General features: G+C 35.3%; 1 protein-coding gene across 3 annotated transcripts in view; it reads left to right on the top strand.

Moving 5' to 3' along the window:
* The window catches only part of LOC129947560 (trichohyalin), a 172,999-nt gene that overhangs the window by 119,465 nt on the left and 39,671 nt on the right, over positions 1 to 13,863 (top strand). For all 3 annotated transcript variants that reach the window (XM_056058171.1, XM_056058168.1, XM_056058169.1), the window contains exon 2: positions 3,075 to 3,114. The gene's annotated coding sequence lies outside the window, so the exon portion shown is untranslated. The remainder of the gene's footprint in view (positions 1 to 3,074; positions 3,115 to 13,863) is intronic.

Here is a 13,863-nt window from a genome sequence, read left to right as displayed (position 1 = left end):
AACATACTCTAGGTATGGTACGCTAGAGAGGCTCCCGTCGTAAAATTTAGTTCTGTGTAATCAGTTTCATCGTTGTCCTCATAGTTTTCGCCTTCTTTAGAATAGAAATAGTCCTGTAAGAGTTCTTCTGAATCTTCTTGATCTTCTATTGTGTTGGTAGCGAAAATACGTTGTTGCTTCCTGGGTAAGTTGTCAGATCCGTTTGTTCTCTTGTTTTGATCTTCGTTGCTGGTCGGTCGATTCATGTAGTTTATTCTACGCGATTGAATTGACTGATCAATCTCCATTGGTTGCGGAGGCTTTGGGTTGGATGGCCTAGGAGGTGGTGGATTTGCCAACCGTGCTTTTTGATCTATGGATCGTTGATTATATAGCTGGATTTTTTCTGCTGGTGTTAATTGAGGAGATATGTATTTTGCTTGATGTGTTGGAGGGAACATCTGGTTATTTGGAGAAGTGATTCTATTATTTAGATTCCTATTGTGAATTTGAAAACTTCTAAAATTAAGATTTTGAAACTCCAAACAAGAGGTATAAGCCTCTGGTAGTGTTTGAGGTTTCTGAATCATTAACATTTTAGAGACATCTCCGTTGAGACCTCTTACAAATATATCTAAGGCTCTGTTTCGGTAATTTGCCGTCAAAGCGTTTACCGTCTCTTGGCAATAATCTTCAGCTTTAATTTTATTAATTAAAAGGGATAATTGATGGTTAACCCTGGCGTAAAATTCGTCAATTGTTCTGCGGCCTTGTGTTAGCAAATTGAGCTCGTGCTCCAAGGTGCGAACGTCACGTTTGTCTGCATAGTGCAGTGACAAACATTTTTTTATTGTTGCCCAATCTTCATCAAAAATATTATACGAAACGAGGGCAGCATCGGCTGGACCTCTTATTTTATGTCGTATGTGTTGTAAGATGGCTCTATATATTGGTTTTGTTTTTACAATCTCATAGTCTTTTAATATGGACTCCACACTGTGGACCCATGAAATATATTGGACGGCATTGCCATCGAAGACTTGGAGATCCCTAACGCAGTCCGGAAGTTTCCTTATTTCGATAAGGTCTTGTTCCGTTCTTGGAAGAGAAAGGTTATTGTTTAAGTTTTGAGGTGGTGTTACCCTACTCTCCACTTGACTCAGTCTATTATTTATTAATTTAATTTGTTCGATTTGGGCATTAACAGCCCCTGTTAGTTGCCTAACAAGTTCATTTAAATGTTCAATTTCAGACATGATAGTTGGAGGAATGTGGGAATGGGAAAAGATGACAGATATGTGATCCTACACAATTTTAATTTATATTTTTTCGTTTAAATGACTTTTTTTGTTTTTGATTTTGGCACAAATATCTATTTGCCTAATAGCTTTAAAGAATTCGATATGATTTTTTTATTTTAAATTTTTCTTTTTTTTATAAAGTATATTTTTGTTTTTTAATTTGTTTGAAGTTTATATAAAATATAATGATATAATTATTATGAAATATAATATAGTTTTTGTATAAAGTATATTTGTTTTAATTTGGTTGGAGTTTATAAATGATAAAATTATTATAAAATATAATATAGTATGATAATATATTTTTTATAAAATATAGGAAATATTTTTAATTCCTTACAAAAATAGCAGCATCGCCGGGATTCCGTTTAGTCCTTTTTTCGTTGGATACTCGGGAACGGGTTCTTCCACTGTTTGATGCAATCTTGGAAAGTTTCTTTAAATCTTCCTTCTTTGTGTAAGAGACACGAACTAATTTTGTAGTTTTCGGGCTGTTTTTTAAAAGTTTCTGAATGGTGTTTCTTATGTTTACACTTTTCACAGAGTTCTTTGTAAAAATACAGTTTGTTAGGTGGTTCTTAAGTTAGCACCTTTCACAAAATTTAAGTTCTTGCGCGAAGCACTATAGGTTTGTAGTTTTCCGGCAGTTTTAATGTTGCGCTTACACTGATTTAATTATAATTTTCTGTACGGCGGTTCTTACGTTTACACCTTTCACAGAGTTATTTGTAATTATTGCGTAAAAATACAGTTTGTTAGGTGGTTCTTAAGTTTACACCTTTCACAAAAATTAAGTTTTTACGCGAAGCACTAATTTGTAGGTCAATTTGAATATTGCACCTTTCACTGATTCCTTTCAAATTAACTTTATAGTAATTTCTTAAAAATCACTTTTTAACCGTAGGTGGTTCTTGTGTTGCACCTTATTTTCACAGTCACTATTAATCAGGAATCTTAGCACTTTAATTCGGGTATTGGTTGCTCGGGCGCCAGTTATCGCGTGTACTGCCACACGATTTAAAAAAAACACAATTTGTTTCGTGGTTGACTAAAAAGTGAAGCTTTATTTTATTTCTCTCCTATATTTATAATAATACAATATTTCCAATAATTGCTTAATTAACAAAATATAAATTATTGCTTAATTAACAAAAAACAAATAATTTCTTGGTTTCCAAGAAATGTAAAGTATTTTACTTATTGGTTTTATATTTGCTAAATTGACAAAATTATAATACAATAATTGATTAGTAATATTATTTTAAGTTAACAAAATAGAGGTAATTGCTTAATTAACAAAAATAGAAATAATATTTTGCTTTCAACAATTCTTGGAATTGGATTGGGAATAGGTGGGCGATAAGGTGCAAGGTGTCGTGTTAACTTATATGTCAATTTGTATAAATTAAGTTCTATGTTTGAGGCCCGTCAAAGTACTACGAGTACATTATATCCATTAAGTCCGACCGGGACGGCTTTTCGAAAGTAGATTTTCGCATTCTCATTCTCTGGATGAAGATTGGCCAGATCGCACTACTGCACCGACACGACGACACGATTTTGTCGGAACTTTTGATACTTTCAAGTAAAGTAGATCAACATTAATTACGTACTGTGTTGAGAGTGCATCTAGGGAATTGAGAGATGTTTAAATTTATGTTTCTGTGACTTAACATCAAGAAGTGTCCTAATTTATGTTTTTAATTTTGTAATTATTTTAATTGTATCTCAAAATGTATCGTACTTCTTTGAGTATTCGATATTAACTTGTTTTTTTTGTTTGTTTTGTTTCAGAACGCATTTACGGGAATACTGATTTTGACGAAAATTTAAAGTGAGTATTTTTGAATTTTTATTCTTTTAGAATAAGCTAATCAATGAATAAAATTAAATTCAGTCGAATTTTAAACAACTTTAATCAAAGAAAAAAATGTCAAATCATACGATTCTTGAACAGAAAAAAGAGGTTGGGATGCCACCCACACTGAATGATTGCCTTTAATCTTCTTTGAAATAATTTTGTTTTGCAATAATCCTCACTGATATTTAAGGAAACCCAAAAACTATACTATAAGTAATTAAAGTTTAAGCTGTTTTTTGGCAAGGTGTTCGGGAAGTTAAACCAATTTACTATCGGTATAATTAAAACTTTTTAAAAAACATTAATTGAATTTTGTCTGAATTTTATTGAAAGTTACCAACAATATTTTGTATACTTTAAGAGTTTTCGATACTAAAAATAAAATTAAATGTTAAAAACGTTACGTGACAAACATTTTTTTCCGAATTTTCCGAGAAATGGTTTTTTATGAAATGTCATCTTATTTATTTTTAACTTGGCTATAATTGATTCATAAAAACCTTGGTTGATAATTTTTTTCTATACTTCAGCGCCGTGCGAACAAATTTGGACAACACTGTCCAGTTTTCACCATTGAGAATTAAAATGATAGCATCATTATTATGAACGTTTTTTCAGCAGAAAGCGCGTCGGATTGTCTGAAGGATAAGGCATCATCCTAGGAAATGCGTTACATTTTCGGCTTCTTGGCGATTACATAATGTACACCGAGTGCTGTCGTTGGAGCCGTATCAAAATCAAATGGGCTGGCGCAACAGTCTGTTGTGAACCAGGGCCTAGTGACTTACAACTCTCAACCATTCTTGTGTGCGAGTACTGTTGTCAGGAATGGAAGGGACCTACAATTTTAGGCCGAATCCGAACGCCTAGTTTGAGAAAGCACTTTTTTATGACAAGAATTTTTTTTTTTTTAAATTAAGGTGGCACAGGCAGGGATTGAACCCAAGACCCCTTGCATGACAGTCCAACGCACTAACCATCATGCCACGGGTACTACCGTTGGAGCCGTATAGTTGGTTAATTAAACCCACCAAATCCCCTCTGGTTTTGAAAATTAAGGATATTGTACTGATAGGATATTGATCGTCGAAATAATTGTTCACACCCATGTCGTAATTTTATTGTCCATATAACACTTTGTTGATCCGACTCTCCAAATTTTGCAAAAAAGGATGCTTCAGTTTTCCCAAGCAATAGTGGGCATACAGTTTTCCAATCCTCTTTCCTGATTCTAGCAACTGGATGTCATGTTCAAAACCAAGCTAAGTCCACTCTTCAATGAATTGGGAATTCCTAGAATGCAGATGTCTAACGAGGATTGGGGTCGAAATACTGTAGGGATCAAAATACTGTATTAAATAATACTGTATTTCAAGATACTGTATTTAAAAACACTGTATGTACAAAATACTCCATGATTAAAAGGGTGTATCTCAAAATTCTGTATTTCAAAATTCTTTATATCAAAATTCTGTATTTAAAAATGCTACAAATAAGGTTAAAAAATAAAAATCGTTTTGTTAAGGTAGAAAAGTGCGTACTTTTTTACATTAACGTAATTGTAACGATCTTTATTTTTTACCCTTATTTACAGCATTTTGATAGCCGATGGTTTGGTAGCTCTGTAACTTTTAATATATAGTGCAAATGCATCTACAATGTAAAGATATAGGTAGGTGTGTTTTCTGGGAGTCAGAACATTTTTTTATTAAAGCATCTTAAAGGTTTTTCTACCTCCACATACTGCTAAAATTCCGATGCCTGGCCAGCATAGTATAATATCGATCGCATTACGGCCTCAAATAGTTTAAACTTTGTGCTTTGGTTAATATGCTTCTTGCTTAAGACTACTTTAAAGTTGCAGTTGATAGCTTTTTTTCCTTCGATTAGCCTTGCCTTCAAATTTTTTCTATAGATAGTGATTTCGTTATAATTACTCCCAAATATTTATACTCCCTCACCACCTCAAGATCTACATTTTCTCATTTCATGTCCTGATCCTGTTTTTTTTTAACAAGCTCTTATATTGGGAGTGTTTTATTTTTTTTGAAAAGCTATCTGTAGTACAGCAGAAATGTATATGATTTTATATTTGAGTCCTTATCATCATCTCGTCAACTGAGTTTGGGACCTGGCTTCATTTGACAAATATCTCTATTTATCCCGATCGTTACTCGTAGCAGACGCCATCCAGTTGCGCATAACAAGGGTTCGGGGGTCCTGGTCTAAACAATCCTTCCACACTTTCGCATTAGTACCATTAAATCTACTAAAAAAGACTTTCCGAGCTATTTCCTCTTCGTTCACGTCAACCACTTGTACAGCCAATCGGTGTCTACTGAGCTTAAATTTTGTGACATTATCTACTTCGAAGTAGATTGTATACAGTTCATGGTAGTAGCGTCTGCTGAATTTTCCTTTATCGCATAAGGGGCAAAAATTCTATGTAAGACTTTTCTCTCGAACGCGCCTACGAGGTGCCTTTTGCTAAGCACCAAAGTCTCGGATTCATATGTGAGTACTGGCAATTTCAAAGCTTCAGCTTAGAAGTTATGGTAAGATTTCTAAATTGTATTTTACCATTGAAATCACTTTCCGAGTTGTTTAACTTTTTTTACTTAATTGAGCTTCGACTTATGTGTTTGTAGAGTAGTGTCCAACATACAAATCACTATTTCGTGATTTCAAAACTCAATATGAACTCTAAAATGTCGACATAATTTCTCATCAATGTATCTCAGAAAAATGTTTTGTTTATTTAATTACTTATTCTCCGTTCCAATGATAATCCAGTCAATGAACGAAAAAAAGTGCCTCCACCTCAAAAAAAAATCCAACGGTTTTGAAACTTGGCACATACTAAAGGATGTCTTGTGATGACCCAAAAAAAAGTCCCCAAGAATCCAACGTGAGCTCTAGCGGCAGTTTAGAAAAACATGGAGTTTGTTTCAGTTTTTCACGTTTATCTCAAAAACTATTTGTCGTATCAAACATTTTGTTCCACAAATTTAAAGCTCATTAAATTTTATAAAAAAACCTTTTTTAATTTTTTTCGTATCTACAGTGAAGGGAAACATACGGTTTTTTCGGGTTTATCTTAAAAATTATTTGTCGTATCAAAAACACGTTGTGACGATTGTGTACCTAGAACCCTAAAAACGTTTCTGGAAACTCTTATAATAAAGAAAACGAACATTGAAAATAAAAAAAGGAAGTGAATCTCAAAAGGGCATAACAATATAACAGTTGTGCGTCCCAGATAATTCATGTCTGCAATACTAAGCAGTCTTGCCTCATTTATATACAGAAAGCTTGGTTGTAAGAAGTTGGTAAACCTTATATCAACCTTAGGGTTTTGTTCTTCAATGAAGCTCAGTTGTTTAAGATATCAGCTGTTTGCCACAATTAAACAGATTCCAGCGGTTCATCTAACCAATTTGTGTTTTATAATGGGGACTTTAATGTCAGAACGTTAGATGAACTAAATACATTAAATTCTTTGTGGCGGAATAAGAAGCATCACTGCATCTACATCCATAGGAAAAGAAACCGACACACTAAGGCAAAAGCTGAAACAACTACCTTGTGCTAAATCAACTGGAAAACAGGTGGCGGATTAAAAAATTTAGTTTTTGAGAATGTAATGCGTGTTCCGAAGAAATGTTACAGCCAAACCATATGACACTCTTTGGTTGAAATCAAAGTGTATTGGCATTTACTAGGATAGGTTACGTTAATTTAAAGTGGCTGTTGGTTGGAAAGTCCAACACACTTAGAGCAAAGTATGGTCCGTTGTGATACCACATGAAAACACATGGATCAGTTAATCAGCTTAACTCGTCGAACCAATTGAAGCTCCGAATGAAGCGTAGAAGACAAATAAGGTCGGAATTTTTTAGATCGCTGGTATCGTTGAAGTAGTAGTCTCCAAGGTGGATTCTACTTCTTTGTGATAGGGCGGGGCATGTGCACAGAAAATGGGAGATTGTCTCCTCCTCCTCCTCGTCCATGCAACTCCTACAAAAATCATTTGGAGGGGCTCCGAGTCGAATAGCATGCCTTCCTATTAAGCAGTGCCCAGTCAGGACACCTATAACGTAGCTAATGTGTAATTTACTCAGAGAGATTAATTGTTTTGAGCGCCTGGCGCTAAGATTAGGCGAAACTAGTTTTGTCTACTAGGATAGAAAGGGTACATGCACTAAATAACAAAAGGCTTGTTTAGTTAAAACAAGTTCATAAACTCAACACCGTCCGAATAAAATATACTCTACACTGCATTGCACTATGCTGGCATTTTGTTTTTGCAAAGGCCTGGTGGTTTGATAAGCCTCTTTATATACAAAGTAAAGAAATCATTGCCACAGCTTCATCAGATTCCCGTCAAAATGCGTAGTCAGATTGGGTGGTTTTCACCTGTTAATGTCCTATATTGTTACAATAGGTTTTCTGCTGAGTGGAAGTGGCCTCCAAGAGTTAATGAGCACTATATAAATCCCGGTATCGTTGAAAAGATGCTGGAAGAAAAAACTTTCGCTAGAGCAGTTCATGCTTTAATAGAGGATATCCAAAATCTCATGAAAAATTTACTTGATGAGTCTCCTTCGTTATGTGAACTAAAACAAAACCCTCATTTAATCCAGTAGAGAGAAACTTAAAACAAATCTTAGCAAGCTCAAATCTCATAGGTTAACAGCAGCCCTATGGATTAGTTGTTTAATATGATTACATTGCTTAAAGATTTTATTCACAATTAGTAGTCTGGAGATTGGAATGCCCACCTTAACTGTGTGAAGAATATGATTCCATATTTCCATGTCGCCAGACACTTCTCGTACGCCAAATCATGTCACCTGTATTTGAAGGACATGTAAAACTGCCTTTTGTGATGAACCCAGATGAATTTAAAAACTTTGTGCAAGAAGGAAACTTTACTATGAGAAAAACTGGCTTTTTTTGGGTCATCACCAGACATCCCTTATTAAGTGTGCCATGTTTCAAAACTGTTAGTTTTTTTTTGAGGTGAAAACCTTTATTAAAAGGATTATGATATGATGAATTGACAAATTTTAATTGATTTTTGTTTTAATTTTTCAAAAGTTCTACAAAATTTTGTAGCTATACTCCAACTGTAGTATGACTCCCTATGAGAGCAAAATCTAAAAAGTATGTTAGCAAGTCTTCAAAAAAAAGTGAAGATAAGAAAACTCATATCCTACTTCTCATACTAGTTATCAACTTTTGCTTAGTATCAAATCGATATTCTATCTGCACCGTCAATTTAATTTGAGTCCATAGAATTATAAGCTTGGGCTCAACCAAATTGTACACTTTTTAAGAAAATTACTTTTGTAAAAAAACGCCCACTTAATGTTTTGAAAGTCCTCTCTGTTGTATCTTGATAATATAATCTGTACAAATATCATTTCAATGAAAAAGAAAATAATTCAATTTTAATTTTAAAAAAAGAACGTATACGACCACGTGTACCTTTTGAAAATTCAAAAACCTCTCCCCCACAATCGATTTTTGTTGATTAGAGCTCTAATTAGTAAGAACTTGTGAAATTCAAACTACCTTTACATTCAACCATCTGTTAATATTGACATAATTAAGAAGAAAGTGTGAACAGAAATGTATGTGGTTTAAAAGTAGGTCTAGGTAGGTACCCTCCAATTGATTTGAGTTCGTCTTTCCGTATCGTTATCTACTTGTACAACGACGTTAAGGTAATGATATATCAAATTGATGCTAATTCTAATTGAAGTTATGTCTAAGGTTAACATTTCTTGCACACAAAAAAATCAATAAAGCCTTCAATAAAAAGAAAAAGAAAAATCTCTCACCATCTTATAGAATATAAGGTAAACTTAAACAAGTAGTCATAAATCATTTTTTAACCATCATCTTCAAAGACGAGACTAATACCTACCTTATAGTCGGAATGTTTTGTTTCATCCATCATACAAGTAAATACACACATACAAACGTATGTTTGTATCTTTAAGTCCTAATATTGAAACAGTAAATTTCTCTTTTAACTGCAAAAGAAAAAACCCAGAACAGAGATAAAACCCAAGTCACGAGGCAAGAAAAGAAACATTTACCTTTACCTCATATGTATACAATTTCTACCTCATAACATCCCTCAGTTTCTCAAAGTTTTATAAGTTCAATGCCTAACCTCTCTACCATCGTTTTGACAAGGACATCTTGAAAACAAGGATCAGTTTTCACCCATATGTATGTATGTATGTTTCTATGTCTGTAGTTACATGTTCATAAAATTTTATGTTTCTCAGAGTATGTACAAACATCCAATCCAAAACGTACTCAAAAATAAAAGAACAAAATCGTTTCCACTTTCCGTACACTTCCATTGCCTGATGTACTGTATATACAATTTCTGAAGTACGATATATAACCACACTCTACTCAAAATCGTAACATCCTAGCCTTCAACTCGTACCTTGCACAAAATGGAATGTCATCGTGTATCTAACATATCCTTTTAGCCAGACCGAAATATACAAACACATATACGAGATTCTAGACTTAGTTATTCTGTGGTGTCACGCGCAAAGCATAATGTTGACACAAAAATGAACGAGTAACTGAGTCGCGTTTTGTTTATTAATGAAGTAGAAACCGTAAGCAACAACAAAACAAAGAAACAAAATAAACAACAAAAAAAATATCAACAAATTAGTCTCATGTATGTATAGAATAATTTTTGTAAAACGAATTCTATCGTAACTTGTATAACCATTCTTTTGTGTATGGAAGTTTTAAATCCTTCAAAAATTGTAATGACATATAAAAGGCAAATTTATACGGAGGCATTATTCTAGGTCGTACAGACATGATCATGTGGAAAACTAAAAAAAGAGTTAAACATCAATGATTTGAGTTTATTATTAAGAATTGTTTGGTATTTTGCTTCTAATTTGATTTTTGAGTGGTTTAAGGGAACTTAAAACACTTGTGTAACTTATTAAGAACAAACTACAGACTTATTATCATGTACATCAGCGTGAAGTAGCTCACATTTAATATGACTATAGACCAATTAAAGAACATTTTTGTCTTGTTTACCATTTGTAGTTATTGATCTTTCTCCAGTCATCTTCTTGAACATTAAAAGACTTTGATCAAAGTCGGTTTTCCAATAGCGACGGGTTAACATGGACAGCTCGTGGCGAGCATACTTTTTTTTGTACCCTCTGTCAAAAAATATCATCTTGAAAATCAGTCACTTAAGATAAATCATCGTGGCAAGTAACAACAACTTTATTATCAAAATGGCTGTTCTCTTGTAGCAACGGGGAATATTATCGTCCCTCCAAGTCGACTATTCGATCCTTATTGAACAATAACCGATCACCCGTACGTCAACATCCAAAAAATGTTACAGTTTTGTGTGGATCTTAAGTTGGAGGCGTTACCGGTCTGTGTTACTTCGAAATAAAAATATATATCGCTAAAAACTCGATGATCACCAACTTCTTGTAACCTTAGTTGGATGAAATAGACACCGAAGATATGTGGTTTCAATAAATTGGGGCTCTGTGCCATACAGCTCAAGACACAATCTAAATTTAGACCGAGTGTTATGGTTATTTTGAGCTGAAACAATGTACATTGGACACCAGGATGGTGTGTCTTAACATCCTTATACTTTTTCTTGTGAGGCTTTCTTATGTCGTATGTCTAAGCTAATAAGCAACAAACCACAGCGGCTCTTGAAGACAACATTATTGATATTGGTCAAACTCAGTCTAATTGATGTGCTAAAATCATCGAACCTTTTTGGAAAAGGACTAACCCTTTTAAATGTGCTCCACCCAGTGAAGTCAAATCCAACCATGCCTAGTTGTCTTAAAAACTAAGATTGTACATGGACCAACTAACTAACTCTTGCGAAGAAACGCTAAACCTGCTACTAGACACCCACTTCCCGGATAGCTCCAAATCCGTTAATACAACATACCGTCCTGGGTCGGGTATTAACTTAACGTTTCCTCAGGGTCTGGTTACAAAAGAAAAAGTAACATGAGCTCTGAATAGTTTCAAACCTTATAAATCTCCAGATCCAGATCAAATCGTACCTGCTGAGCTACAACTTACCATTGATACAACTTTGCCCATAATTGAGATGATCTTTAAAAGTTGTCTAAATCTGGTATATATACCTCACCGATGGAGAGATAAAAAGGTAGTTTTCATTTCCAAGTCGGGCAAATGCTCGCATGTCAACATTAAAGACCTAAGACCTATTAGCCTATTATCATTTATTCTCAAAACTCTGGAACGATTGATTGATATCCATGTACGTAATAGCAATGATAAAAGGCTATCGATGTCTCAGCATGCTTACTGAAAAGGGAAATCGATAGAAACAGTCTTGCACACTCTGGTAAGAACTATCGAATACTCCCTAGAGCAAAAGGAATATACTATGGTGGCCTTCCTGGATATTGAGGGCGCTTTCAACAACCTTGACACATCCGCTATCACTTGTGCTATGACGACCCTAAACGTCGAATACTCAATCTAAAATCAAAATAAATCAAATGGGGTGGCGCAACAGTCCGTTGTGAACCAGGGCCTAGTGACTTACAACTCTCAACCATTCCTGTGTGCGAGTACTGTTGTCAGGAATGGAAGGGACCTACAATTTTAGGCCGGATCCGAACGGCTAGTTTTGAGAAAGCACTTTTTCATGACAAGAATTACTCTTGAAGGATTTGTCAATTCCTCGCAAGAGGCAGTACCCGCGAAAATTAATTTGGTGGCACAGGCAGGGATTGAACCCAAGACCCCTTGCATGACGGAATACTCAATCTGGGAGTTGATTAATCTAATGCTAAAAACAAGGATCATCAATTTTAAGTTTGGCGATTTTTGCACAAAAAGGTCTGTCAGTAGTGGTACTCCGCAAGGTGGTGTTCTGTCCCCTCTCCTGTGGAACATAGTGGTTAACGAAATACTAATATCCCTTGAGAGGAAAGGCTGCAGAGTGATTGCATATGTCGATGATGTTGCTATCCCCGTCACAGGAGAACATCCTAATACAATGAGAGACCTCCTCCAAAACGCACTCAATATGCTCACTTGATGGGCTGATCACTGCGGACTTAGTATTAATCCTCAAAAAACAGACCTAGTCCTTTTTACACGGAAATACAAGACCCCAATAATTTTACCTCCTTCAATAAAAGGTGTACCACTAATTTTTACCAATGAAGCCAAATATCTTGGTCTGATTTTGGACAAAAAATTATGTTGGAAACCTAATATTTAGGAAAGAGTTAAAAAAGCTACACTAGCTCTTTTTCTTTGCAAGAAAGCCATGGGATGCAAATGGGGTTTTCAACCTCTCATAACCTACTGGCTATACACATCGGTCATCCGACCAATACTTATGTAAGGTGTTGCAGTATGGTGGACTGTACTACTACGACAAACTCAGCAAAGTCCAACGCACTCCATGTCTCTGAATTAGCGGGGCATTGAGAACCACACCCTCAGCAGCGTTAGACACTCTCTTCCATCTGACACCCCTCCACATCTTCAGTAAACAAGTGACAGCGAGTACAGCTATAAGACTCAACGCCTAATCTCAATGGACCAACAACAATATGGGACACTCTACCATTTTGAACCTCTTTGGTTCTATACCAAAGTACATAGACTACACTATTCCTAAACCCCTATTTGGAAAAAAAACATCGAGGTATCCATTTTATCCAGAGATGAATGGGAAGACATAAAACTCCTGTATAACAAAAGTATTCATTTTTATACAGATGGATCCAAGACAAATTAAGGAGTTGATAGTGGTGTGTACTCAGAAAAGCTTAATCCTAGCATCTTATTCCGCCTCCCTAATCATTGTAGTAAAGAGGTTTTCTCCTGGCTAAGACAAAACGTGATATCAACTTCTGATATCCACATATTCTCTGACAGTCAGGCTGCTATTAAATCTCTTGACGGTGTCTCAACCAAATCTCAACCGGCCCTCGATTGTCGATCGTCTCTTATGGAAATGGCGCAGCAATTAAACATTCACCTAGATGATGAACTCGCTTAAAATGGAACCGTCATGCCTATTTTACCTGAAAGGGAGGACATAGGTATACCGATAGGTACATGTAAACTCATGCTTAAAGAAACAGTTTTTGCAATAGCAAATTCTATGTGGTACAATTTACCAACATGCGCACCCACAAAACTCATATGGCCTTGACTGGACCTAAAGCGCTCTAAAGACTTGTTATCTCAAAGCACACTTCATATTAGCTCCCTAATCGGCGTCCTCATTTGACACTGTCTTATAGGCAGACACGCAATACGACTTGGTGTAGCCTCTGCAGGAGCTGTATGGATGAAGAAGAAGAGGAAACAATCTCTCACCTTCTCTGCACTTGCCCTGCTCTTTCACTAAGACGCAACTTCATCTGGGAGACTACTCTTTTGATAATCCCAGTGAACTAGCCAAAAAGGATATCAAATATCAGCAGCGTTAGACACTCTCTTCCATCTGACACCCCTCCACATCTTCAGTAAACAAGTGACAGCGAGTACAGCTATAAGACTCAACGCCTAATCTCAATGGACCAACAACAATATGGGACACTCTACCATTTTGAACCTCTTTGGTTCTATACCAAAGTACATAGACTACACTATTCCTAAACCCCTATTTGGAAAAAAAACATC

Source organism: Eupeodes corollae, chromosome 2 (genome assembly GCF_945859685.1).
Source record: "Eupeodes corollae chromosome 2, idEupCoro1.1, whole genome shotgun sequence".
In the NCBI taxonomy this organism is placed as follows: Eukaryota; Metazoa; Arthropoda; class Insecta; order Diptera; family Syrphidae; genus Eupeodes; species Eupeodes corollae.
Note: the sequence above shows the minus strand (reverse complement) of the source record. Positions and strands in the feature narration are given on the sequence as shown.